At 42.2% G+C, this 23,956-nt stretch overlaps 1 protein-coding gene across 4 annotated transcripts in view; it reads right to left on the reverse strand.

Annotated features, from left to right (window-relative positions):
- Positions 1-23,956, reverse strand: part of MBD2 (methyl-CpG binding domain protein 2) — a 525,750-nt gene that overhangs the window by 252,434 nt on the left and 249,360 nt on the right. The gene's annotated exons all lie outside the window — the stretch shown is intronic.

The raw sequence follows: 23,956 nt of genomic DNA on the forward strand, positions 1-23,956 counted from the left end.
TACTCAGATTTGGAAATAGAAAGGAAAACTAGAGGATGTCATGAATGCTTTGAAGGTGATACAATTTGCAAATCTAGGGTTGTGTGGATTGTTTGTAGGGACTTGCCAAGAGGTCTTTATGAAGAAATCGTGGTTGACCTTTTGGAGTCACTTAAAAAGTGAAAACTCAACACTCTTTTTGATAGTCACTATCGGCCTGTTTTCCCAGTTGCTAACATTGGGAGATATATCCTCTGGTTATTAGAAAATCTATTCAGGAGGGGAGACCTTCTAAAGAGTGTATTGACACAAATGGGTTCCCATTTTGTTCCAGCGTGGAGGCTGATTTTATGCAAAAATATAGGGCGACACTAAAGAAGTGTTCTCTGTACAATTCACAAACAAATAGCCGGATAGAATGATTTAATAAGACCACTGAAGAAAGCATCAAGTTGGCAAAAGCCAATGGACTTGATTGGAAGAGGTGAAAAATCATGTGGTGGCATATCGCCTTGCACTTCACGCCACCACTGATTGTTGTCTCAAACTGTTCAGGAGAAGGAAAACCAACTCAATTTTGATCCTAGGGCAGGATAAAGTTTGGGTGAATGCATCAATGGATGATGGAAGGAGGGAGTAGTATGCAGTTAAGAAAAGGTTCAGAAACTAAATGAAAGGAAAACTTACTACGACAGGAAATTTGCTGTTAAGGATTGTGGCATAAGAGATGGTGACTGGGTCAGAATTCATGCTCCAGTTAGAGTTAAATGTGGCCAAAGTACACTGATCCAATTTAAGTAGACCGACATTTTCAGAAATGCAGTTAAAACTACGTATGGTAGAATCAGGGGCAGCAAGAGGGTACAGAGAAGCTCTGGCCAATGACAACAGTGATTCTACCGGAGGACAGTCTACAGGGGGAGAGGGGTTGGCCTAACGGCTAAGGCGCTCGACCTCGGACCTGGGGATCTGGGTTCGAGTCTCGGTAACGACGCCAAAAACCTCCTGTGATTCTGGGCAAATCACTTAATCTCCCCGTGCCTAAAAAAAATGAAAGTGTGTCCTCATGTAACGTAACTGGTGCTATGTAAAGTGCTCTGATACCTGATTCGGTTCGGGTCTAGTTCGCGCTATATAAAAAAAAAAAACTCTACAGGTGTGAAGAATAAAGGGAAGTTTCAGAGGTAACTCTTCTATTACTGCCAAGATAATTGGAAACTGAAGGAAACCTAGCTAAAAAGTTTTTGTGTGAGATCAATCTATTTCCTCCTGGCTTCCCTATCAGATTCTGTGTATTCCCTTTTTTGTCCAACTTTGACTTTTAGTTTAGGATTTCTTTTTGGTATGTAGTTTCTTTCTTGGCACAGTAGGTGTATTGTGTTTTCTTTGTTTAACAATCTGTGGTGTTCTGCTTCTCTCTAATTTTGAGTGCCTGATAAGAGAGTTTTTGTCTGTGACTTCACTCTGTCACTGCATTCTAGATTGGAGGCTTCAGGGAGTGACATTAACTATTTGGACAGTTGGTGGCTGAGGCGAGTAAAGCAGCACCATTACTGACTTTGGTGCAGAATGCTTCATTTCAGAAGAGCACTTTAATAAAAAAAAAAAAAAACATTTTTTTTTAGAGTTCAGTAGTTTAGAGTTTATGGGTAATTGTTTTTACTAAGATTTCAAGGATGGGTAGTGTACAGCGGTAGTAAGTTTTCAGTGTTCAAGGATGGGTAGTGTATAAGGGCAATAATGGGATTTTAGCGTTCAGGGAACAGTAGGTAGTGTATGCAGTCAGTGGTTTTTAGGATTCAGGGGTAGGTAGTAAGTAATTTTTTAGGGTTCAGGTAGGTGTAAATTAAAGTCTATCAATTTAAACGTATAATTAATAAATGAATATTTAACTACCTACACAATGAATATATATATTTTTTTCGATCTAACCTAAAAGGTTTCTTCCCCTGTTTGCGCTGTAAAGCCTACAAAGGGAGTAGAAAAACTTTAGAATATCCTGGTAGAACAGGTGAAGAGAGACCCAATAGGAAAATTAACAAACTGTTAAACTGCAATTCAGAATGCACCGTTTACTGTCTGGTGTGCCCATGCAAAAAAAGATATAGGCAGCACCATCAACCCCACAAAGCTTAGGATATTAGAACACATGCGAGCAATTGTTAATAAAGATAAGTCGTATCCGGTTGCTCGACATTTTGCTCAATTTCATCAGAGTAATAGAGATCTACTAAGCTTTTACTGTATCGATCAAGTAAATCGTTCAGAACGGGGGGGGGAGACAGAGAAAAGGCACTCAGAATTTTGGAGTCAAGATACATCATTGACTTAAAAACGATGACTCCATGGGGCCTAAATAACGATGAGGAATTGTGGGTCCATCTCTGAATATATACATGGGATCATGTATATAGCTAACATTTATCCTGAAACTACCTATATGTAACATAAAGAATACCATACAGCTAAAATTAAGTCTATCACCCGACATCATTCTAAACAGAATATTCTAATACAATACTTTAGCGCATACAGGGCCATACAACAAGAAAGGGGAATAAAACAAGGACAATAATGTCTGATACAACAAAGATATATAGGGGGATACACCCCGACAGGTCTAAGAAAATTAAAATCATTCATGGTTTTACCAGGACCCAATGTCTTTATACTATATTTCTCTAAAAGTATTGTAATGAAAAATATTGTGTACTTGAATATTGAACTGTTTTGTTGTCTGTAATGTTTTTAAATGAGCACTATGTACTTTATCTTATCACGCCATTGCCTAAGTTTTACTCTCTATATAGAGGAACATTGTACACTAAAAGATGGCCGCCACGTTGACACAATGGAACATCATCGATGTCAATGATTGTAATCTCGGCCAATAGGCTTTAAATGGCGTCCCTTTACAAACACAAACTGACACTGACGAAGCTGGATTAGCGAAACGCGTCTGTCAGGGGTGAAGGGGGGTTTGCATTAAATATTTTTGATAACGGATTCCAGCGTGCTTGCCATTATTTCGCCTGGATAGTTGGATGTGTTGCAATATATATATATATATATATATATATATATATATATTCCAAGAATAATCCGGCACGGCGCAGAATTACTTCAAGGCTGCAAGTACGGACACGAACCCAGTTGTAGTGCATAAATTAATATATTCGGCTTCTGTGTTCCCAGTCATCACGACGCGTTTCGCGCTTCACAGCGCGCTTGATCACATATATATATATATATATTCACTGAAAAAAACCATAGGTTTCACACCAGTTATAGTTAGGTGGAAATTTTACTCGCATAAAACCATTGAAATTCCCACGTTATAGTTAGTTGGACTCACTATAACTTGCGCGTGCAATGCACTGCTGATGACGTCACATATTACATCACTCATGACATGGTCAGTGACATCACTCATGACATCACTGATGACATCTCAAATGACATCAGTGATGACAACATCCTTGTGACAAAGTGGCAGACCTCCTATCAGCATAAAATAACCTTTGACACACACATTCAAAAATAGAAACTAAAATTTTCTTTAAAAAGGAGAAACCAATACCAATTACAACAACTTATTAGGTAATTCCAACATCTACATACACATCCACTCATTCACCAACAGTTCTATATAGTCACTCATGCATGTACTTACTCATCATATGTACTCATACACCTATACATCCTGTTACACACTAATACTCATCCATATAGTTACTCACACACAAATTCACACGTGCAAATAAACTATCAAAAATACATTTACTTGATTATACTGCTATATACACACCACTACACATACTTCTACAGAAACAGAAACATATTTACTCTCTTAAACAATCCATTATAAAAACACATACTCACTAACCCACCCATACACACAATCATCCACCCATACAGTCTTGCACACATGCTGTCTTCAAAATACATACAAATAGTGAGTCACTCATTCATGCATCTGTGCTCTAAGTAATATCCCCCACCGAACCATACAGACACTGATACTGAAAAAAACAACTAATAACCCATATACACACTCATGTAGCTACTCACCAACCCATGCAGCCACTTATACACAAAGTGAGACACAGATACAGATATTTAAATATTTAAACATTACTCGCTAATATATGTATTCACTAAGATACATTTAATAAGTCAGTTAACCAATCAATTTTACACAAAAAAAACATCCATTTAGACATTTATTTACCCATTTATTCTTCCATCAACCTTTAGATATACATATATAAAAAATATTTATTTTTCAAAAAGATACATTCACTGGATGATGTCATCAGTGATGTAATATGTGATGTCATCAGCAGTGCATTGCACGCGCAAGTTATAGTGAGTCCAACTAACTATAACATGGGAATTTCAATGGTTTTATGCAAGTAAAATTTCCACCTAACTATAACTGGTGTGAAACCTATGGTTTTTTCAGTGAATTTAATAGGTTTTTTAAATGCTAATTCCTAACTATAACTGGTGTGAAACCTATGGTTTTTTCAGTGAAAATATATATATATATATATATATATATATATATATATATATATATATATATATATATATATATATATATATATATATATATATATATATATATAATTTTCAAAAATCCCATAGAGAAAAAATCCTATGTCGAATAACTTTGGCGTTTGAGGACGGAATTGGCTGATATTTTCAGGAAAATGGCACATTTCGTTTCTGAGCAGCCCCTGAAAATTTGGGGGGGTATCGTCAAGGGGGGGCCGAGAAAAAAGGGGGGCCCCAAAACGCGTTTTTCCCATGCAATTTTCCATAGGGCGGTTGGCCTCACTTTTAGCTCGAACGGCTGAATGGATTTCCACGAAACTTGGCAAAATTGTAGGGACTGGTAGCCCGATGTGCCTTTGCTAGGTCTCAATATATGTGTTCCAGTGGATTTTGAGAAATTAACGTTCAAAAAAATATATATATCTGTAAGCGCGCTCCGGGCAGCGCCCCGGTTCGCGTACCTGACGCGTAACGGAACTTCGCGAAGCTGATTGGCTCTCTGGTGTCTGTCAACATTCTAAACAGTCCGGAGCGGCCGCCATCTTGTCTCTCGGTAGGATCGAGAGACAAGATGCGGTGAAAAACGAAGGGGGAAATGAAGGAAAGGGGGCAAGGTAGACCCCTCCTGACCCCCTAGGATTGATGAGGGGGATATTAAAGTGCCCCGCGGGACAAACATTTTTTTTTGCGATTTTTCGCCATAGAGGCGCGTCCCGGTACGCGAACCGGGCAGCTAACTGGCAGCGTAACGGGAGTCCGCCATCTTGTGTTTTTGGAGCGTCCGGTTCGCGTACCGGGTAGCGTCCCGGTAAGCGTAACAAGAGAAACAGTAAAAAAAAAAAAAATTAATGGAATAGATTATCAAGAAAACTTTGAAAAATTGTAGGGACTGTTTGTTTGATGTGCCTTTGCAAGGCCTCAAGGTATGTGCACGTGTGGATTTTGTCTAATTAAGGTTAAAAAAAAAATATATATCTGTAAGCGTGCTCCGGCGCGCTTACGTTACGGGTTTTGTTTGCGCTGCAGAGCCGATACGTCACTGTTATGCGACGCGTCATGAGGCGTCTCACGTGGCTACGTGATACGTCACGTAATAAAGTATATATTTTACAGATATAGATATTAGCTTTTAAAAAACCATTGAAATTCACTGAAAAAACCATAGGTTATAGACCATATATAGTTAGGAATTAGCATTTACAAAACCTTGAAAATTCACTGAAAAAACCATAGGTTATAGACCATATATAGTTAGGAATTAGCATTTACAAAACCTTATTTTACTCACACAAAACCATTGAAATTCCATATATAGTTAGTTGCACTAACTATATATCGCGCACCCGCAATCCACTGCTGATGATGTCACATATTACATCATTCATGACATGGTCAGTGACATCACTGATGACATCACTGATGACATCTCAAATGACATCACTGATGACATCTCAAATGACATCACTGATGACATCACTGATGACAACATCCAGTGACTGTATGTTTCTGTAAAGTTAAAATATGTCTTGCATATTGAAGAATGAGTGGATTTATAAGTGTCTGGATGAAGGATTTAGTAGGTGCATGACTGACTGTATGAGTGAGTGATTAAATGTGTCTCACTGAGTGCATGGGTTAGTGACTAAACTGTCTTAATTTGTGCATCATTATGTCTGTTGTTCTGAAAACTGCTGCATGTGTTGTTCAGTAGCTATATGAGTAACTATATAGGTTATTGATTGGTTGCCCAAGTATTTGTATGGGAGACTGAGTGTGTGTGTGGGTGGCTGGGAGGTGTATGACTCTGTGCATAGATGTGTGAGCAGTTGATTCACTAGATGTATGGGTTATGGGTTAGTGACTAAACTGTCTTAATTTGTGCATCATTATATCTTTTGTTCTGTAAACTGCTGCATGTGTTGATCAGTAGCTATATGAGTAACTATATGGGTTATTGATTGGTTGCCCATGTATTTGTATGGGAGACTGAGTGTGTGTGTGTGTGGGTGTCTGGGAGGTGTATGACTGTGCATAGATGTGTGAGCAGTTGATTCACTAGATGTATGGGTTCAAAAGTGCATGTGGAAACAGCTGTATGGGCGGTTGACTGTGTGCATGAGTGTATTGGTGAGTGAATGGATATCTCAGTGCTACATGTCAAAGTAAGTACATATGTAAAACACAGTACATGTGAGAGTTGACATATATAAATAACTGTGCATAAGAGCCAGTGAATGTGTGAGTGGCTGTATGGTTCATTGTGAACTTGTATCCGGGATTGTATAAGAGAGTAAATATGTGTTAGTATGTGTTTGAATAAGTAAGGTGTGTATAACTGTATAGTTGAGAAAATGGAGGTGTGATTGATTCTTTGCATGACTGACTAGGTGTGTGTGTAACTTCATGGATGAGTGACAGTCTGTGAGTGTCTGTTTACACTGAGTGTATCTAAGGTTATATTAGAGTCTGAAGAAGTTCATCGTATTATCACATGAATGATGTCATCAGTGATGTGATCAGTAATGTCAAATGAGATGTCATCAGTGATGTCATCAGTGATGTCATCAGTGATGTCATTTGAGATGTCATCAGTGATGTCATTAGTGATGTCATTTGAGATGTCACTGACCATGTCATGAATGATGTAATATGTGACATCATCAGCAGTGGATTGCGGGTGCGCGATATATAGTTAGTGCAACTAACTATATATGGAATTTCATTGGTTTTGTGTGAGTAAAATAAGGTTTTTTAAATGCTAATTCCTAACTATATATGGTCTATAACCTATGGTTTTTTCAGTGAATTTTCAAGGTTTTGTAAATGCTAATTCCTAACTATATATGGTCTATAACCTATGGTTTTTTCAGTGAATTTCAATGGTTTTTTAATAGCAAATATCATAAGCTGTCGAATGTCAAGTACGTGGTAAGTGAAAACATTTTCGTGTTTATGCACACTGATCTGCTTTGAATGGTGCCCCCCCCCCTCATTTCTATTAGGAGTACTCTCTCTTTGCAGATAGTGAAAGGTAGTTAACGCAGGCCTTTGCCCCCGTTGTAATCCGTCGTGCCTGCTTCTCTCTCCATTTGATTGATTGTTATCCAAGTATTTACTGTTTTAGAATTAGTTCTCTTTGGTTCATTCTCTATTTACAAACAAACACAGAGTCGCAATACTCTGTTTAGTCTTTGCAGATAACGAAAAATCGTGTAAAAAAAGAAAAGGAATCGAGCAAAATCAGTAGGCCACTAATGGGATCTCTTTTTGACCTCGCTAAAATAGAAACATTAGGAACAACCCCTCATGACAAATACAAAACTAGTGAGATGAACTGAACTCCACACAATGATGGCTGCAAAACAGCTCGGCTCCGCCACCCACCCCGCCCAAAATAACGATAAAGAGCGGCTGCCATGATTGGTTGCGGAATGGCCACGACGGAGCTACGAAATGATGCTGCTCTCATGCTAACCCCAGCTTCAGTCTGAAACATCCAGAAACACTGTAGACTACCAATTCGATCAGTTCCGGTAGCGCCCCAATGTAACCCGGTAGAGAAGAACTAGCCCTCCCCTCTTTGACTGATGGTTCTTGTTGCCTGTCCCTTCTGTTGTCATTTAACAGAACTATTTAGCCTGCTGAAAGGGGTTGTGTTCCGACCGCTGGTTGGTGGAGACATTTTGACTATATTCTGGACCTGCGTTGTCGCGTAATGCGTCATATGACGCGCCGCGTTAGCGCATCCGGAAGTCATCCGGGGCGCGCAGCGCGTAACGTAAGCATAACAAGTCATGTGACTTGTTAATAAAACTTTTCATTGGTTCATTTTACTTTTCTTATTGTAATGATGAAAGGCTTGGTCATATGACCTAAAAATTACGCTTTTCATTACTTCCGAACATTATTTTTTCTTAAATATATGTTATAATGTTCCAGACTAATGTACTTTCCCGGAAATTTTACAACTGTCCTGCAAGTAAAATATATTCTTTTTTCGAGAAAAAGAGCGTTTCTTCGTCCCATGATGGAGCCGTTGAGCAAAAGAGGGTCGACCTGCTGTCTTAGTCGCCGATACGCCTGAATATGAGATTCTTATCGATCACTTTATGTTGCAGGAATAGAAAACACAACAGCCCTTGACCATTTATCTTTACTGCGTTCCTTCGTATTATACCTTTTACCCTTCATGTAATTGGTCTGCTTTATTTCACTTGCCTTTTAATGATTCTAAAACAGTGACTATTATTACAAACTTTACCAATGTATATACTACTACCATGTTTTCTTTTAAAAACCTTTATTGTGAAAATTTCATTATACAAATACGAGCCTATAACCACGTGGGCCGGCCACGGAGCAAACTGTAATCGTATGTGATGAGTAGACATTTACACTGTAGAGGAACGTAACGGGCGGGCCATTAGGTTGCAAGAACTAAGGTGTCTAACAGTTACGGAATCGGTGGACGTACATTTTATAATTAAAATACGACAGGGCCAGTTACAATAAAATTATCTAGATATACATTTGCGGGCAAGTACCATGGGTGACGTTAATTCGAACTTTCAACAGTACAGTAATCAATAACACATCAGAACTTAATATCAATAGGGATGTCGAAATATTCAATCAATTCTCGTCCCCGCCCGCCATGTGCTTCAAAACTGCATACGTATCTCGTGATTTCAAGGTTCTGCAACCAGTACACAACAAGGAGTTACGAGTCCCATTTATTCCGGCGCCATTTTGGGCGAGGACGGGCAGGTCCAGGATATAGTCAAAATGTCTCTACCAACCATCGACTATGATGATGTTCATATGCTGTATTTATTAGAGTAACACTCATCTGTCCACATGAAATTAATTTGCCACAATCTAAACATGTCATTTTAATCTTTCCAAAGTTCTTCTAAAAATTTGGGACCGTTTCCCTTGCCTCTGAAGCTCTCAGTGCCACTTCTTTGATGAATGTACTAGCAGGTCAGGGGTTCTCCTCCAAATCTCTCTTTTATGCAGCACTATAATTAATTGGTGCCACCTCTCCATATGACGATGCATGGTATAGTTACCACAACTATATTTTTTTTCGGTTCCTCTGGAGAGTTCATCGTGGCAGATGAAGCGTGTAACGTACCGGGCATTTACCTTTTTTTGCATGTACAGGAAAGGAAAAAAAAATCGAGCGTCCGAGTTCTAATGTGTCCCAGGGCCATTTTAGTGGAGGACATGATACAGCGATAATGCCCTGGATAAGGACACTTCCTTCGGGCACCCCACGCCGTCTTTCGGCGCAGCATTGTAGGATGGCCACACCAGTGCGGCAACTTGCTAGACACCACCTCGGTGCCATCCGGATCTCGGCGCCCCACTGCAGATGAACTGCCTCCACATGGAGAAGCGGGAGAGGCTCGTTTGCGCCGCCTCCCCCCCCCCCTTCGGGCACCCCACGCCGACTTTCGGCGCAGCATTGTAGGATGGCCACACCAGTGCGGCAACTTGCTGGACACCACCTCGGTGCCAACCGAATCTCAGCGCCTTGTGTTGTCTTCCATTCCGAAAATATTGTTGGCAGCATTTTGAAAGGAAAGACAAACAGCCGTTTGTGGCCCTCACTACACCGTTCTCCTAGTGAGTCTCACATTGTTACATTTAGGAAGAATGTTGAAGAGTAGTATGTTGAAAATCTGAAGCCATTGTTATACAAACTCTCAACCAGCCTTGGATGGAAAAATCCTGAAGAATGTACAAACTGAAAACCAGTTTTTCTCTGTATAGCATCAGCAGCAACGCTTGAGTCAGCTTTGTGTGAAGCCGCCATTTTGATTCAATCAATAGCGTCCCCCTGCACACATTCAGGGACCTGGTCGTGTCTTCAGGTCAAACGGATTGTGGGACAAGATGCACAAAGGCAAAGGAAAAAAGTTCCGCCGGACCCCGGGAGGTGGCCGCCTATGTCATGGGCGATCTTAGGCCACACCAGGGCAATAGTGAAGCTGCAGCAGGTGCAAATAAGCTTCAGACAGTGTTACAAGCGCTGCTCAGAACTCTCAACTATGACACCACCTCGGTGCCATCCGGATCTTGGCGCCTTGTGCTGGTTCCGGCCTATTCACACATCGGTCCGCTACTGACGCCACCTCACAGGCCAACGGGGCACCCCACGCCGACTTTCGGCGCAGCATTGTAGGATGGCCACACCAGTGCGGCAAATTGCTGGACACCACCTCGGTGCCATCCAGATCTCGGCGCGTTGTGCTGCCTTCGGCCTATTCGCCACAAGTGCGCACGCAACTCAGCTGCATAGCGAGTGAAACACCAAGGGGCGCCCCACTGCAGCCGAGGAACCTCCATCTTGGGGGCGACGCACAGCATCACATTGCTTTCCAATGCAGTCAGATCCTCAAACAGCCCCCACTGACTGACGCGAACTCACAGGCCAACGGGGCGCCCCACGCCGACTTTCGGCGCAGCATTGTAGGATGGCCACACCAGTGCGGCAAGTTGCTGGACACCACCTCGGTGCCATCCGGATCTTGGCGCGTTGTGCTGCCTTTGGCCCCATTCGCACATCAGTCCGCTACTGACGCCATCTCACAGGCTAATGGGGCGCCCCACGCCGACTTTCAGCATTGTAGGATGACCACACCAGTACAGCAACTTGCTAGACATCACCTCGGTGCCATCCGGATCTCGGCGCCCCACTGCAGATGAAGTGCCTCTCAACTATGAAACCACCACTGTGACATCCGGATCTTGGCGCGTTGTGCTGCCTTCGGCCTATTCGCACATCGGTCCGCTACTGACGCCATCTCACAGGCTAATGGGGCGACCCACGCCGAGTTTCAGCATTGTAGGATGACCACACCAGTGCAGCAACTTGCTAGACATCACCTCGGTGCCATCCGAATCTTGGCATCTCAACGCCTAGTGGTATCTTCCATACAGAAAATATTGTTACGCTACCTTTGGCCCCATTCGCACATCAGTCCGCAACTTAGACATCACCTCGGTGCCATCCGGATCTTGGCATCTCAGCGCCTTGTGGTGTCAGTCAGAAAATATTGTTGCGCTGCCTTTGGCCCCATTCGCACATCAGTCCGCTACTGACACCATCTCACAGGCCAACAGGGCGCCCCACGCCGACTTTCAGCATTGTAGGATGGCCACACCAGTGCGGCAACTTACTAGACACCACCTCGGTGCCATCCGGATCTTGGCGCGTTGTGCTGCCTTCGGCCTATTCGCACATCGGTCCGCTACTGACGCAAACTCACAGGCCAACGGGGCGCCCCACGCCGACTTTCAACATTGTAGGATGGCCACACCAGTGCTGCAACTTGCTGGACACCACCTCGGTGCCATCCGGATCTTGGCGCGCTGTGTTGCCTTCGGCCTATTCGCACATCGGTCCGCTACTGACGCCGCCTCACGTGCCAACGTATTTTCTCCGCATTTTATACCCTATGCCGCATAACAGGTCATGTGACTTGTTTATAAAACTTTTCATTGGTTCATTTTACTTTTGGTTTCCTAATGATGGAAGGCTTGATCATATGACCTAAAAACAACACTTTTCATTGGATGAAAACTTTTTTTTTTTCCAAACGATGAAAGCCCCACCTTGTTTCTGGATGTTTCAGACTGAAGCTGGCGTCAGCATGAGAGCACCACCATCTCGTAGCTCCGTCGTAGTCATTCCGCGAGCAATCATGGCAGCCGCTCCCCACCAGAAGCCTGCAGGAGTCGGGGCCCCCAAAACTTTTGATGAATTCTCAAGGCGGAGGGGACGCTTTCGAGAATGGGGTCCAAGACCTAGCAGACAAGCGTCCGATTTCCAAGGTGTCCCAGGGCCATTTCAGTGGACCAGGCCCAAAAAGGAAAGAGCCTGCCGCCATTTTGAGAGTCCTGTGACAGCCGCCTATCGCTGCACCGCAAGAGTGGGCGCAACTCAGCTGAATTGCGGCTTTTGACACAGTGGACCAAAAACGGACGGAATGGCAACTGAAACGGTAAAGGGGCGCCCCACTACAACAGATGACACTCCACCTGGAGAGGCCCGTTCACGCCGCCTCCCCCGGGGCGCCCCACGCCGTTATTCGGAGCAGCATTGTAGGATACCAAAACCAGTGCGGCAACTTACTGGACATCACCTTGGTGCCATCGTTCTGCTGCCTTGGAACTATTCGCACAACAGTTTGCTACTGAAGACCCACCCCCCGCGACGCCCCACGCCGTTATTTGCTGGGTGGCAACTTACTAGACATCACTTTCGTGTCATCTAGATTTCAGCGCGTTCTGCTGCCTTGGAACTATTCGCACAACAGTTTGCTACTGATGACCCGCCCCACGCCGGAAATCTGGACGTTGTGCTGCGTTGGGACTATTCGCACAGCCGACCGCTACTTCGTTGTTTTTCCCTAAAAATGTTTATATGTTATTACTATTTTTGTTTTCTTGTATATATTTATAAATTATTAAAGTTTTATAATCTTACTACTTTGTCGGAGTGCTATATATTTTTAATGTGACACATAATTGTAAAAACTTTGATGTACAAAGAGTCATCCCTGGAATCTTCCGCTTCACGCTCGGTCCCCTCCCCAATCACAATACAGGATGGTTTTCAGATAATAGCAACGCTTCTGCTGTGACGGATCTCATCGAGTGTGGGCCTTGATCTACTATAACTCCTTTGAAGAGGGGTGAATCTTTACAGCTGTGGCCATAAACTACATCTGCAGGGCTAGCTGATACCCTAGGACCAGCCTGGACAATCGGACACAGAGGAAAAGGAGTGTCAGAGGGTGCAGTAGTGAATAGGGCGAAAGGGAGGTGTCGGGCGGGCACAGGGTGTGATTCTCAGGAAAGAGCAGCGCAGATGGGGGGAGGTTTATTACCCATGCATAAGACAGAGAGCGGGGGTGACCACTGCCTGGGGGAGATGCTTGCGAGGGTGGGGAGCCATGCTAAGGATCGACAGCGTGCACAGAGTGGGTCTGGTCAAGGCATCTAAAATGGCTGCCGTGCACGACAAAAGTGTGGCATTTGAAAAAAGACAAGATGGCGCAGACAATGTTTTTCAACACTTCCTGATTTCCTTCGAATCGAACGTTAACAGACGTTGGGGCATATTACCAAAGTTAAGCGATATTTATCCCTAACGATGCATTGCAAAGATTTTTTTACCGTCAGAAATTATCGCAGATAAACCTTGCCTTGCTATTATCAAAGTTTATCGCAAATACGATAAAAACCGACCGCAATGCATTAATATCGCTGAAAACTCAGCGATATTCATGCATTACCGAGCTAATCCTCTTAGCCATGTTATCCACCTCCCATAGGATAACATGGCTAAGAACTGCTCAGGGCAGCTGTTACTTTTTGGAGATATTCGCGCTTATCTCGAATATTTCCAAAAGTTGATAATAGGAGATAGCGATGTTAGCGACTGTTTCCAGTCGCTAACATCTTGGCATGCCCACTTTGCATGTCATTAGTGATAAATATCACTCACATGCAAAGTGGGGCCCAAGATGGTCGCTATCTCCTACTAGCCGTCGCTAACTGGTGTTAGCAACAGCTAGGTAATACAGATATAATTTTATCTCCGCGAAGCGGAGCGCTGTTACAGATATATATCTTGTTTTTGAACGTTAATTTCTCAAAATGCACTGAAGCACATATATTGAGACCTAGCAAAGGCACATCGGGCTACCAGTCCCTAATATTTTACCAAGTTTCGTGCAAATCCATTCAGCCGTTCGATTATTATTATTATTTATTTTTTTTGCCCCGCGGGGCCCTTTTAAAACCTCCACATCAAACCTAGGGGATCAGCGAGGATCTACTATGCCCCCTTATGGTCATTTGCCCCTTCGCTTTGGCCTCCTCTTGTCTCTCGATCCTACCGAGAGACAAGATGGCGGCCGCTACGGACTGTTTGGAATGTTTACAGACACCGGAGAGCCAATCAGCTTCGCTTCGCAAAGCTCCGTAACGCGAAAAGTACGCGAAGCGGTGCGCTGTTACAGATATATATCTTTTTTTGAACGTTAATTTCTCAAAATCCACTGAAGCACATATATTGAGACCTAGCAAAGGCACATCGGGCTACCAGTCCCTACAATTTTGCCAAGTTTCGTGCAAATCCATTCAGCCGTAAGATTATTATTATAATTTTTTTTTTTTGCCCCGCGGGGCCCTTTTAAAACCTCCACATCAAACCTAGGGGGTCAGCGAGGATCTACTATTCCCCCTTATGGTCATTTGCCCCTTCGCTTTGGCCTCCTCTTGTCTCTCGATCCTACCGAGAGACAAGATGGCGGCCACTACGGACTGTTTGCGGCCACTACGGACTGTTTGGAATGTTGACAGACGCCGGAGAACCAATCAGCTTCGCTTCACAAAGCTCCGTTGCGCGAAAAGTACGCGTCCTAGGCCGCTGCCCGGTCCGCGCTTACAGATATATATCTTTTTTTAAACGTTAATTTCTCAAAATCCACTGGAGCACATATATTGAGACCTACAAAAGGCACATCGGGCTACCAGTCCCTACAATTTTGCCAAGTTTCGTGCAAATCCATTCAGCCGTTCGGGCTAAAAGTGAGGCCAACCGCCCTATGGAAATTAACATGGGAAAAACGCGTTTTGGGACCCCCCTTTTTTCTCGGCCCCCCCTTGACGAACCCCCCCCAAATTTTCAAAGGCTGCTCAGAAACAAAATGTGCCATTTTCCTGAAAATTTCAGCCAATTCCGTCCACAAACGGCAAAGTTATTAGACATAGAATTTTCAAAAAACCCATAGAGAAAAAATCCTAACTATATATACCTACTGGCGACCGCCAGTAGGTAATATATATAATTTCTATGGCAAAATGAAACCCCTCATTTTGTTCCTTTTCAAATTAAATGTAGTAAGTGTTACCACTTTATTCCAATCAAGATGACTTCAGGTGTGCCATACTTTTGTCATAAGTAAGACGTTAGCGCTCTAGTTGTTCTTTAGAACACTCTGGGACATTCTGTCATTGGGCTATAGTTGGGCTACATCTGGCTGATATTTGGGCTACATTTGTTTTTTTTTGTCTCTGGTGGCCATCTTTGGGCTACATTGGGCTACATTGGGCTACATTTGGGCTCTAACATATATATAGCCCAATATATATTTTTTCAAAGTAAATTTTCGTAAAAACCACTGGAGCATATATCTTGAGACATAGCAAAGGCACATCGGGGTAACAGTCCCTACAATTTTGCCAAGTTTGGTGGAAATCCATTCAGCCGTTCGGGCTAAAAGTGAGTCCAACCGCCCTATGGAAATTAACATGGGGAAAACACGTTTTGGGACCCCCTTTTAGCTCGGCCCCCGCTTGACGGATCCCCCCGAAACTTTCAGGGAAGGAGCGGAGCGCAGCGAGGCAAAGTTAAGGAAAATTACAGGCAGATCCCTCATTCGGCGCCAAAGTTATTCCCAATAGAATGTTGCGGATTTCCTATGGAAAACGATCATAACTATAACTACCTACTGGCGACCGCCAGTAGGTAATATATATATATATATATATATATATATATATATATATATATATATATATATATATATTTTTTTTTTTTCATATATACACACACAAACCCATACCAACTTATTTGCGATGTAGGAATACTCCTAATGGAAAAACTGATCTAGAGACTCCGGATTTACTTCTGTGCAAAGTAATACATGGATATTAAACTGCAATGTTCCAAGAGTCTTGTTTCAAGAAGACTGAAGCTTGTATGGAGGTAACCTTGAGAAAGCTTGCAGTAATAGAAAACAAAGGACCTTGCAGCCCAGCTGGTCAAAGCCAAATCACAAACACTCTCAGACCTCATGACTACTGAAAGATGCTGAAAGATGCCATCCAACTGCCGTAAAATGAAAGTTGGAAATCTCCCAATTACTGAAGTATCATTTAGGTGAATAATAAACAAATGTTTATGGTAGTATGCTTTGCAGTTTATTCAGTTGCAAGAAAAACATGAATATTTCACTGTTCAAGAAGCTTCTCAAATGGATCTCTCTTTTAAACTAACCACCCCTCTTCAGGATATCACCCTGGACAATATGGCACAATGATCCTGCCATCAAAGTTGGCCAGACACCTGCTATTGCACCCTATCCCAATAGTGACATCTTTAAGTATCAGAACCTTTTGATATCCTAATACCACTACAAATGACAACAGAACAAAAGAAAACAAGCACCTTGAAGGAGAAATACAGTTGAAAGAGATAAAAGAAAGCTGCAACATACCTGGCTCAAAACAAACACCAATCAAGACCAACTTTGCCTACAGAAACTTAACAGATAATACAAGTCAGTTATTAAAACAAGATAATATTCAGGCAGAATTCAAAATGCTTAATGTGTAAATATATGATTCTATAAAATTTTCACTAAATTTCGCAAACCAAATTGCCTAGGAGCTCATCCCATTACTCAGGATTTCACAGACAAACTAGCAAATCATTACTGTGCCAAAGCAAACACAACAGACTCCTATTTACAACAAAATAAAACCACCAACATCGACCCTTTTCCAAAACAACAATCTAAGAATTTGCTAACCCAGCCTCTCCATTCCTTTCAACAAATTCCAGACAATGTATTTATGGACCTGGTGAAAGCAGACAGGCCTGCCAGGAGCCCTTTTGAACCCGGTCCACCACAAACCTTCAAGACAATTCTTATAACAACCTCTGCTAGCCACACTAGTAAGAAGAATTATCAACAATTCCTTTACTGCAGGAATATTTCTAGAAGAACTAAAAAAGTCATACATACGCCCATTACTAAAGAAAACAAACCTGGACCCCCTGAACCCAGACAACTACAGACCGATTACAAATGGACCTTTCCTGGGGAAACTGATAGAAAGAGCAGCGTTCACCAGATGTCACAATTCATTGAAGATAATGCCATACTTTCAGACTTCAAAGTGGTTTCCATCCAGGAAGAGGCACAGAATCTGCCCTCCTTGCTATCGTGGATGACCTTAATAACACAGTTGCCCGGAATGGGGCTGCTGCACTACTTTTCTTGGAACTCTTAGCTGCCTTTGGCACAGTTGACCGTGACACTATGATACGACTCTACAAAGACAGCACAGAGGGGACTGCTCTCGACTGGATCACATCCTACCTTCATAACACTAATAATGTCATCCATTTCCACTCCTTTCTCTTTCAAACTGTACTTCACACAAGCAGGGGTCCCTCAAGGATCTATGATTTCACTTTTAAACAACTACATGAAGTCATTACCGGCACAGATCAATCAATTTCATCTCACGTGCTATAACTATGTAGATGACACACAAATACTCCTTCAACTAGAATGCCCCTAAGACATTGGAAACTCACCAATTTTCAGCTGTCTCAAAGCCCTAGATCAATGGATGACATTGAACCATTTCAAATTGAATGCACCCAAAATGGTAATACTCACGTGTGGCGATGGGAAAAATTATGACCCACTCGCCGGATGACATGATGATCTGGGAACACCGCCTAAAGTATCAAAGGAAGTAAGAAACCTCAGAATGACAATGGACTCCAAGCTATCAATGAATGCCCAAGTGGAAAAACTAGCAAGATCAAGATTTGTTACTATAAAAACTCTGCAACGCATCTTCCCCTACCTGGAATTGCCACACACGGTTCAGGCTACCATCTCTATTGTTCTGTCTAAACTCGATTACACCAATAGCGTCCACCACGGATCACCTTTAACAACTTTGAAAATACTACAGCGGATTCAGAACTCTGCTGCTAGACTACTCTTGCATATAATAGCGCAAACCCACTTCTCCTCTGGCTTGAAAGCCTTACATTGGTTACTGGTTGCCAGAAGACCTAGGTTCAAGCTGGTTTGTATCACCTACGAAGCGATACATGGAACAGGACTGCTCTTCATTAAGAATAAATTCACAAACTACATTCAACAAAGAAACCTTTGCTCTAGAGTGGCAACTCACCTCAAAATTCCACTGTACCAAAAAAAAAAAAAAAACACATCCTTCTCTGTGCGAGCAGCCAAACTATGGAACTCTTCACCCCGAAACAGAAGATCCAAAGATAACCACCTTGTTTTCAGAAGACTACTCAAAAATTGGCTCTTCCCAATCTAACCACTGTACTCAAACAAATATACAGCATATCCCTCTGTATATAAGCATTAATTTGGATTATAGATGTGTACCTACATGTGTATTGCTGTGTATAACATATATAATAACTATGTTTTTAAAGATATATATATATATTCGTTAGTTCTGCTTAGTTACATTAGTCTATGTTTAAAATGTACATAAGTGACTGCATAAATAAGTAAATCTGTTATAACTATGTATCTACACTTGCTTCACTATTGAGTTACAAAACAAATTTAAGTACAGCAGCACTTGAAAGTCTGAGTTTATTAAGTGGAACTTTAATCTACAGATCACCTTCCTTATACATATATACCTTCCATATACTTACACATACCTTCCATGTACTTAAGTATCTTTATATGTATTACTTGGCTTCTAATTCAGCATATCCAATGTGCTAACCTATATCTCTCACTACATTCCCTCTACCTCCACTCGGACTCGTCTCAAATCTCATTCTACTACTCTTTTCAATGCACTACCCTATTCTCACCTATACCGCTCAATATATCCTCTACCTCCACTCTCCCATTCATTCCAAACCCCATACAACTACTACTATGATCCCCAAAATAACCCTTTCTAGACTCTTTCCTCCTCTACCACTCCTTGCATGATCTCAGGCCTCTTTTTCTATTCAAGTCTTCCAAACAAGCCTTTCTAAAGCCTTCCTTCTGACTCTTCCTCTTCTACCTTCCCCTTTACTCATCCCAAACCCACTCCTACTGCTATGAACTCAAAAGAAAATGTCTAGGCCCTCCTTTCTTCTATCTCTCCACTATGCCTTTTACAATCCAAATAAAAGACTAGCATTGCCACCGCTCAAATCAAATTATTTTCATATTTCCCTACACTAATTCCCTACTACTCCTTTTTGGGTTTCAGAGTAGCTTGCTACTCACTGGAAAGTGCTACAACACCTCATCAGGGGAGCAAGCGCTATATAAATGCAAACCCTTCCCTCTTCCATTCCTCCACTATCCCTTTCAATCCAAAACAACAGACGCACATGTCCACTGTTCAATTTAATTTCATTTTCACTGGACTAATTCACCACTAATCCTTTTCTGGTTCTAGAGTAGCGTGTTACTCGCCGAAAAGCGTTTTGACGCCAAGTCAGGAGTAGTAAGTGCTATAAAAATGCACTTACAATACAGTACAATCTAGTATTTTTAGTACTGCTAATTGGCCAGGTAGGGGTATGCAGGAATTATTTTTAAATATCAGACTAAACTAATCATCACTTAAAATATGATTTTATGTGAATGGTTTCAAGTGAAACATATTAAAGGATCATTTCAAAAGTATTAATTATACATTGAGAAATTTGAGCAAGGAGATGAAAGATTTTACCAGAAAGTCGCTTCACTCAATCTGCTGATGGTTTAAGGATACTCCCATTTTCCTCTAATGCACCAACCAAATGCTCACTGTCTTGCAAAAGATGGAGACAAACTAGTCCCTATCCAATCTTATATCCTTTCCAAGCCTCTGCAATTTCTGTACCATCAGAGGGTTCTTGTAATTCTGCACAATAGGGGCCTAGACATCCCCATAAGTATCTCTGAATTTGGTATTTCAAGTCCAAACGATCTGCTAGTCCTGTCCAAAGGTACACTAGATTGTTCCTTTTAAAACGGTAGAAAGACCTATTTGTCCAACAGAGATTCTTAGCTCTATGTGCTGTATTGTTGACCAGACCAAAACTTGCATATTTAAGTCCAATCAAGGCTTATAGATACAATGTCCATGGGAACATTTCACTTCGAGTCAAAATCATGCAAAGGATTTAGAAACCAGCAATTTGGAAAGTGTTAGAAGCCCAATCAGGAATGTTCTTAGCACAGAATTGGTGAATTTCATAAAGTGGGCTCTACCACAGACACCTTATTCTCTTCTAAAGTACTACTACCTCTCACCAAACAGGCAGGCTGGGACTTGCTGAGAAAATGCATTGCAGAACACAATTGGCAGCAATCTCAGAAGATCATAAACCAAAGGAGTCTAGGGAAGGGTTAGAGCTCTCCATTAAGGTCACAGGTCCCATAAAAATTCATCATTCTGGTGTAACATCAAAGTCGTTCACCATACATTACTCAGTCTTTAACAACCAACTTTGGCTTAGTACCAAACTCTAAACTACCCCCCACACTTGCCACTTTTCTCTCTGATGGTTTACATTGCACAAGTGAGAGATAAGGTACCCTCTAGCTTGGTAGAAGTGTACACATTGCATGAAGTTAGCATTCTACTGGAATGCCCCTCCTTCATAGGCAGAATCCCTCTATACTAGCCACAGTGTGTTTGTAGTATGATATACACTTCTTGGGCAGGCACACAGCCAACCTACTTCCCAAACCTGGGACTAAATATTTTTGAATGAACATTCCTCTTTCAGAGGTAGGGCACTTATTAAACATGCACAAAGTCAATCTAACTATGTGTAATCAATTTTTCTTATTTGGCTATCTAAGAATACTTCAGAATCAATGCATTTGAAAGCATACTTGGAACAAATCCATATGTTAACCACAAATGCCCTCTGTATTTGATTACACTGGTGAAAGAGGTGCATGAGCAGCTACGAGGAATGCGCTTTGTCCTCCGTGGATCTCATCACAGTTCCAAATTTAGACACGGACAGCGGAGGTACTGGGTGGCAGAAGTTATTTTATATTGTGTGAGTTTGGTCAATGTTCTATTTAGAAATGCTATAAACGGTATCCTATTAAGAGAGGAAAAGGTGATACATGTACAGAGATAGACAGAAAAAGAAACCTGCACGAAAGACTCGCTTACCAGCAAACAATTCCAGAAGAAAATGATTAATAAGAGATTAAAACAGAAAGCAGGACAACGCATATAGCCCTGTCCAATGCTTTAAATGGGCAGGTACTCACAGGTACGGAGTACCTCCACTTTTTTATTTTCTCCCTTTGAGTACTGGAACTTTTCCTTGGCCAAGGAGAGTAGAGGTACTCTTAGGGAAAAGTCAGGCAGGGCAGGCTTGATGGCACTGGGGACTGTACAGCTGCACAGAAAGTGCTCTGCTCAACTGCTGCCAAAAAAGAGAAGGCAAAATGGAGGGAGGGGCAGTGTATACCTATGAATGGAGACACTGCTGAGCAATACCGCAGCAGCCCATTTGCATCACTTAAGGGCTGTATAGGGTTTTGGAATCCCTGCGGCAGTCTGTGAATGAAAATGAAGGGTCTAATCAGACCCTGCCCAGTCAATCACACTGTAGGTGTGTGTGAAACTGGGCCTATCCCCTACCCCACGAATCTAATTTACTTACAGCGTGACTCCAGAGATGAATGCACCTTTCGGCACCAGTCTGGTGGGGGAGGAGCATTACATGCTACCTAGCATCGGTTTAGGAAGTCGAGCGATGAGCCGGTGCCCAAGGATCTCTTGTGGGAGGTTTTTGTCAACCGCTGACAGAGCCTGTCTTGCCTGCCAGGCCACTGTAATGTGGCACCAGCATCATGCAAGTGTGCAGCAGCGTCCCTAGGCCAGTATTGTTCCAGCCACTGAATTCTTTATCTTTATCGTGCCTCCCTCCCTCCGCCCAGAAGCACCCATATCATATCGCAGTAAAGCTAAGCTTTAATTACATTTAGTGAAAAGCAACACAGCCTTTGCATTCTAGGACAAAATTACAGCCAGAGTCTTTTGTTTGGGGAAGTCAGGCCGCGCATAAAGTCCAGACTGTTCATAAAGTATTTTGTTGGTGATCCATTATTTTAGAAAGAAGAGAAGCAAGGGTGGAAACTTGTTTGTTTTTTGCACCTTCCATATGAAGCTCTTTTCTGAAACCAACATGTTTTTCCCAATGTCTACGCTTGTACTATCTGGAGGGATGTAGTAGGGAACACCCAAATGCTAGAAAATTGTACTAACATCTCTTTTGCATCTCTCAAATGCCCAGGAGGCCTAGTCCATGCTACAAAACTACTATTCCCACGGTCTCCTGTCCTTTAGGTGCCCACTGTACCTACAATGTGCTAGATTTATCCAGCCTGTACATGCCTTGCACATTTTCTGTTTGTTTTATGCAAGCTGTGCTTGCCTCTCCACAGACACAGATTACTTGCTTTACCCAACCGGTCATCATGTAGACCACCATGTGCTCACCTGTGCTTGACACACCCACACTGTATTTTCCTTGCCAACCCTTGCTTACACCATGCATTAAGTGCTTGGCTCCGCCACTCGTCACGGACCCACCATGTTTGATTTACTCAACCTGCCTTAACTGACCCATCCTTTCTCTCCTCACAATTCTCACCTGACCCAGCCAGTTCAAGGCACATTTGCCATGTGCTTGAGTTGCTTACCCTGCTGCCACTCGTTCATTTAATCCATTTTACGTTGACATATGCTAGTTCAACCCATCCCATTGCATTTATCTCAGCCATTTATATAAGCCATTCATCATGTGTCACCCCTCTAGTTTCTTGTAATCAATTCACTTGCCCACTGCTCACATTAGGTACCTCGTGCTCCCACTGAAGGAGCTGTGGATGGTTTTGATTGACCAATGTGGGTGCCTGCTGAATAATAGATGATGGCTGAGACACTATTGTAGTCTGCATTGTGTTGAAAACCAGATTGAAAACGTTCCCTTTCCTTTGTGTTGGTTCTGTGACTTCAGTTTTTATGCTTACTGTGGGAAAAGTGGAGGAGGCAACAGAGAGGAAAAGGATGTAAAGATGCAAGGTGTGCCCTAAAGAATGGATGCCAAAAGGAATAGGCCTATCATTATCCAGGTGTCTTAGTCAAATTGCCTACAATAGCGGTTGTTGTTCACAATGAGAAAATTCATAACTTTTATGTTTCATATGTGCATAGGCCTAGAGACGATCTGTATTGGTATGACATTCCAAAAATAATAAACATAACCTTTTGCACATGGGAGGAAAAACAAAATACTCTACAGATAGGAGAAATATTTCTCTATTATCAACCACAATTGGCACCAAGAAAATGTGGCTCCCATTAAATGTCTGCCTCCAAGCCCTGCTCTACAAATGCCCACAGTTTCCCCGCCTCCATTCACTGCTTAAATTGATGAGTACCTGCACTTATTTTTTCCCATTTAAAGCACTGGCCCTATCGCCTGTAAAATGCGCACTTTAAAAGTGTGTAAACCAAGGAGATATTACATCTCTCTCCCCCTCCACTATGCAAGAAGACAGACAAAAATACACAGTTC

The sequence above is a fragment of the Lissotriton helveticus genome, chromosome 2_1 (assembly GCF_964261635.1).
Source record: "Lissotriton helveticus chromosome 2_1, aLisHel1.1, whole genome shotgun sequence".
Taxonomy (NCBI): domain Eukaryota; kingdom Metazoa; phylum Chordata; class Amphibia; order Caudata; family Salamandridae; genus Lissotriton; species Lissotriton helveticus.